Source organism: Perognathus longimembris, chromosome 2, assembly GCF_023159225.1.
Source record: "Perognathus longimembris pacificus isolate PPM17 chromosome 2, ASM2315922v1, whole genome shotgun sequence".
NCBI lineage: Eukaryota > Metazoa > Chordata > Mammalia > Rodentia > Heteromyidae > Perognathus > Perognathus longimembris.
Window position 1 is genome coordinate 61,461,638 of NC_063162.1, and position 6,125 is coordinate 61,467,762.

The following is a 6,125-nucleotide window of genomic DNA, read 5'->3' on the forward strand; positions in this document are numbered from 1 at the left end:
AATATGTAATATAAAAACATAAAAGTACAGCAATGATTCCCTTTTTATATTACTGAAATATAATCCTTTTTATACTACTAAAATACCTTAACTTTAATTTTTTTTTAATTTAAATTTTTTTTTTTTGGCCAGTCATGGGGCCTGAGCACTGTCCCTGGCTTCTTTTTGCTCAAGGCTAGCACTCTGCCACTTGAGCCACAGCGCCACTTCTGGTCATTTTCTGTATATGTGGTGCTGGGGAATTGAACCCAGGGCCTCATGTATATGAGGCAGGCACTCTTGCCACTAGGCCATATCCCCAGCCCCTTAACTTTTATTTTTTAACTTGTCAAGAAGATGAAGTTTTTAAGGTGGCCCATTTTTATTTTTCAATTAAAAACAAACGATAGACTGGATTACTTTATTAATATATACATCAAGTTACTGAAACGGTGACTTCATGTAGTTTTCCCCTTAAAGATAGTACTTGCAGGTATAAAGATGCAGAGATGTCTATAGACTTCAGATGTTTACTTGAAAAGATTTTTCCACCGCAGTTTGATATTGGGTTTCCTCATCTATCTGAAGATTCACAAATTCTCCATAATCAAACAGATGTCTTTGATTTAGATGACTAACAAAATGTCTAGTAATCTGGCGAGGCTTTCCCCAAGGAAGAGATACACAGATAGGACATGTTACAGGAACTAATAGGTGATTGCTGGTAAAGTGATCCAGTAAGTGGTGTCTGGTGAAATTTGACTCTTGACACAGGGACACTTAAAGGTAAGATGCCCAGAACTTGAATTCTCTTGATAAGTTTCTGTGTTATCAGAAGTGGGTGTTTCACTCCTGTTACTGTTCCCTACAGAATCTTGAGAAATCTGAAAGTTTGGAATGATAGAAGAAAAACCATATTCATCCTGATACTTCTAACAAGGTTTGTAATGATGTCTCATTCGATAGAATTTAATCTGTTTTGCACAGCATCTGCAACTACCAGAAAACTTCCTCATGATATTTTCAAGATCCAAGGTCCGTTCTGGACATGCTCTTTCTCTTCTAGTCACATTTCCACGACACATGGGACAATGTATTCCGCTTTCTCTCACTGCAGTCAAGAAACATTTTCTACAGAAAACGTGCTGACAGGCCACGTTTTGAGTGCCACCTGACAGACCGGGCTGCAGAAATCATCTTTGGTGTAGGTCCTGGCCGCGGAGTGGGGGTGGGGAATAAGGCCATGGTGGCAGCTGTGGCTTCAGAGGCTGCAGCAGCCCTGGCCCCACTCCTGGCGTGTTCCCTGAGGGGGAACACATGTATGAAACATATACATGTGATAGCATACACATATGGACAAGTATCATGTTCCTGGATGAGAAAAAGACTGTTGTGATGTTAGTTTTTCCAAAATTCATGTATACATTTATTATGTTATTTCAATATCCTTGTGAGTATTTTAGAAACAGAATTCTGGTCACTGTAGGAAAAAAATGTGTCCAAAATAAGTCTTTGAGTTAATGATTAAGTTTCATAATTACTGGATTATGTTATTTTTCAATTTTTTATTGTTATTATAAAGGTGATGTACAGAGAGGTTACAGTTATATAAGTCAGGTCATGAGTACACTGCTTTTTGGACAATGTCACCCCTTCCCACACTCTCTCCCACTTTGGTTTATGTTCTTAAGTAAGTAATCTTGATTCATGAAGAGAGGTCCATGACACAGAATTAATAGCTCAAAGACCCTGAGATATCTAAAGTTCTGTGCCACATTGCAACAGCCGTGAGGGATGGCATATGCCATGGTGGTCCTGTGAGAAAATCTCATGGAGCTGAACAATCTGTCACTAGTGACATCATAGACATTGGAATGTTCTAGAACAACATATCAGTCACAGGTTTGTGGTGACGCTCATGTAAATAAACTTCTTAATACTAGTTGTATAAAAGTACAGCATATAACAGCAAAACTTATGAGACAATATGTAGTATATCAACTGTACAACTTGGGGAGAGGGGGAGAACTGGGGAGAGGGGAGGGTGGGAGAAAAATGAGGGAGGAGGTAACAAGTTTGACAAGAAATGTACTCACTACCTTATGTATGTAACTGTAACCCCTCTGCACATCACCTTGACAATAAAAATTTGAAAAAAGCACAGGATACATACAGTACATAATAATTGATAATGAATAGCTATGTATTATACTGTAATTTTGGTTTTATTTTAGAGTAGGTTCCTATTTATATAAAAAAAATGGTAGTGAGGCCTGGTGCTGGTGGCCCATGCCTGTAATCCTAGTTACTCAGGAGGCTAAGATCTGTGGTTCAAAGCCAGCCTGGGCAGAAAAGTCCCTGTAAGACTCATATCTCCAATAATCTACTCAAAAGTGGCTCCAAGTGATAGAGCACTAGCCTTGAGCAAAAGAGCCCAGGGACAGCACCCAGGCCCTGAGTTCAAGCCCCATCAATGGAATAAAAAAAGTAGTGTGTCCCTCAGGAGCCATACACAGAGAGTGGCAGCTTCCCCAGGGCCATCTCCTCATGGGATAAGATATGACAAGCTGGTCCTGACCCATGTGGGCCTAGCTTTTTGTGCTTCTTGTTGTTGTTGTTTTTGTGCCAGTATTGGGGCTTGAACTCAGGGCCTTATGCTCTCACTTAGCTTTTTCACTCAAGGCTTGCTCTACCACTTGAGCCACAGATCCATTTCTGGCTTTTTGCTGGTTAATTGGAGATAAGAGTCTCATGGACTTTCCTGCCTAGGCTGGCCTTCAGCTACAATCCTTAGATCTCAGCCTCCTGAGTAGCTGGGATTACAGGAGTGAGCTGTCAGCACCTGGCCTATATGGGGACATTTATCTTAATAAAAACCCCCAAAATATAATGTTATTTAACAGAACTCAGAAACAAAACCCTGAGAGCAATGAGAATAAAACAATTCCTCGCTCATAGCCCCCCAATAATAGTTGTCCTCCTCGTTTGGAAAGTGCTGCTTTTGAAGAATTGGACAGCATGGAAATTGGTCTGTTAAAATGCTTAATGAAAAATTAAAATGGAAGCTGTTGCATTGTCTCACTCCAGTCTTTAGTTATATAAAAATGGTAAGCCATACAGTCATATGTCAGAGTGGAAGAAAGGTCAACATGGTCACAATAGCTTGGTTTTAATTATGGCATTAAGGGTGATTTTTTTTTCCTTTTATTTTTTTCTCTCCTTCACTGTTCTCCAACTTCTTTTCTGGAATGTGGTTAGGGAATGAACAATGCTCTTTCCCTCCCCTTCTGCAGGAATTAAATGAGGTAACAATTATAAAATACCTCTTCCTTTGTTTCTCCTACTCTCCATAACCCCATTGTATACTTGTGACCTTGTCCTGAAAGAGAGAGAGAATGAGGCTGGGCTGACCCTTCTGTTCCCAGGGCAAAGTTTTCTCTGCTTTTCTCTTCTTGGTTCTCCCAGTGAGCTAATCTCAAGCCACCAATACAATGATGATAATCCCCAAGGTTTTTGTCTTGGGACCCCTGGCACCTGCACAGTGAAGGTGCCTACATTGCTTCCATCGAAGCGTTAGTCCTGTTGGAAAGAGCTTTGCTGGGTGAAGAAGTTTTGTTGGGGAAGGAGATGGCCCAGGAATGTTCTAGATATCTCAGCATATTGTAAAATGTTTACCCTTCTGGGAAGACACTCAGATTTCTTGCTGTCTTAGGGGCCTGTTCTCCACATGTTCAATCAAGACTCCTCCTCCAGGTCTGGACTGTATTCTGGATTTTTGTGTGCTGGGCTTGAACTGCTGGGGCTTGGACTCAGGGTCCAGGTCTCTTAGCTTTTTCATTCGAGGCTGGCACTCTATCACTTGAGAAACAACAACTTTCCCTCCGGATGGGTTGACTGGAAAAGTCAAAAGACAGAGGAGAAAGCTGAAATTTCATTTGATTTTACATATGTTTGGTTGGTTATGAGGTGTATAGACACTCACCTGTGTGTGTGCCTGTATGCGCGCACGCGTACACACACACACACACACGATCATTATAATAAAACAAAAGGCAGGCACTGGTGGCTCACACCTGTAATCCTACCTACCCAGGAGGTTGAGATCTGAGGACTGAAATCTGAAGTCGGCCTAGTCAGGAAAGTCTGTGAGACTCTTAATTCTAATTCACCAGCAAAAAGCCCAAAGCGGAGGTGTGACTCAAGTGGTAGAACACCAGCCTTGAGTGGAAAAGCTAAAGGATAGTACCCAAGTCCCATGTTTAAGCCCTAGTACCTGCCTCCCTCTCTGCCCCCCAAATAAAGGCGAACACTCTTGGTGCCTCTGATCCAGGCCAGCCCTCTCAAGCCTCTTCTTCCCCTGCTCCAGGCGGCTGCACATGTTGGACATTTTCTTTCTTTACCTTTCAGCTCCTTCTTCTCCTGGGAGTCACTTGGGAAATTTTCTTGCCAAGAACTCACCCCAGCCCTCCCTGCCCCACCCGCCCAAGGTGGTATGAAATTGGAAACAGAAATCCTTGGAAAGCTGATTTTTGATATGAACTTAAGATGTAATAACGACATGAACTTTGGATGCCTGGGGCTGCTGAGGTTTGAGTGACATGGAGAACAGCTTTCAGCAGTTCTGGTTCGGTGACCTTACATAATTTGCATGTGACAGAGACATTAGCGAGGGTGTGGCATCAGCCATGACTCACCCGGCACACTTAGCTGCCAGCAGCATCCTGTGGCTAGAGGTTTGTGCATCATTTCATACCTGGCTCACATGTGGAAAAGAATTGGGACTTGAACTCAGGGCCTTGAGCCCTTGCTTGGCTTTTTCACCATAGCCCTACTTCCAGATCTTTGCTGTTTCATTGGAGATAAGAGTCTCATGGGCTTTTGTGCCCAGGCTGTCTTGAAACTATGATCCTCAGATCTCAGCCTCCTGAATAGCTAGGATGGCAGGTGTGAGCCATCAGTGCCTGTTTTGCCAGTTTTTCTTTTAAACCCGATGTGTGAGCCATTGATGTATATCACTCATTTAGTCTTTCTGAACCTTTTCTTTTTTCCTTCTCTTCTTTTCTAAATTTTCTACTTCTCTTTCTTCTTCCTGTCCTCCCTTTCTCTTCTCTTCCTCTTACTTCTAGCACTTACTATTGAAATAGAATCCTTGCCTCTCTCAGACACCACTGCTGCCCCAGATAGAGACTGTAATTAGGGAGAATGATCTCATAAGAAAGGAAATTGTCATAAATCATGTGTCAGTCCATCATGACTATGGAAATGGTGACCAGGGCTCTCAGCCTCAGAATGTGTGTGTGTGTGTGTGCGCGCGCGCGTGCGTGCGTGCATGCACACGCGCACGGGTACACGTGCTGGTTCTGGTGCTTGAACTCAGGGTCTGGGTGCTTGCTTCTTTTTTTCTACTACTGGAGCCACAGCTCCACTTCCAGCTTTTTTGGTGCTTATTTGGAGATAAGAGTCTTGCTGACTTTCCTGCCCAGGCTGGCTTTGAACTGCAATCATCAGTTCTCAACCTCCTGAGTAGCTAAGATTACAGGTGTGAGCCACCAGCTTCCAGCAGCTGCATAGATTTTTTTTTTAAATTTTCATGTAAATATTTTTATTAATATAAGACCAGATCTGTCTATCTATCTATCTATCTATCTATCTATCTATCTATCTATCTATCTATCTGTCTATCCATCCATCTATCATCAATCTATCTATCTGCTTTAAATCTGAATAACTTTTGTCCCCAAAGGCTGTTAGGGTATGGTAGGGTGTGGTGGTTCTTGCCACACCCTCAATACCATGGATTTCTATTTGGAAGAGAAAAGATTCAGAAATAGCTTTATTGTTTTATGGTAAAATGAAATAAGCTCATTGTCAAAAATCCCTGGAGTCTGAATGGGCTTGGAGGGCCATTAATTTACAGTGGGGGCAGCATTTGTTTGGATATTTCTTTATGCTTGTTGACCCATGTCAGTATTTCCACAGAATTGGAATTACACAGGAACCACTGCACTCTGACCTATTGTTTAATCTCAGTGCTGTGCGAGGGTCCCTGTCTGGGCCAGCAAATGCAGAGGGTTTCCTTCACTTCATGGAGAAGAGTCCTCACTTTCTGGAGACACTTTTGCCATTGCTTCTCCTCACCTTGTTTT

General features: G+C 42.3%; 1 pseudogene; it reads right to left on the minus strand.

Annotated features, from left to right (window-relative positions):
* Positions 1-501: 501 nt before the first annotated feature.
* LOC125344304 lies at positions 502-4,699 on the minus strand (annotated as a pseudogene).
* Positions 4,700-6,125: the final 1,426 nt, after the last annotated feature.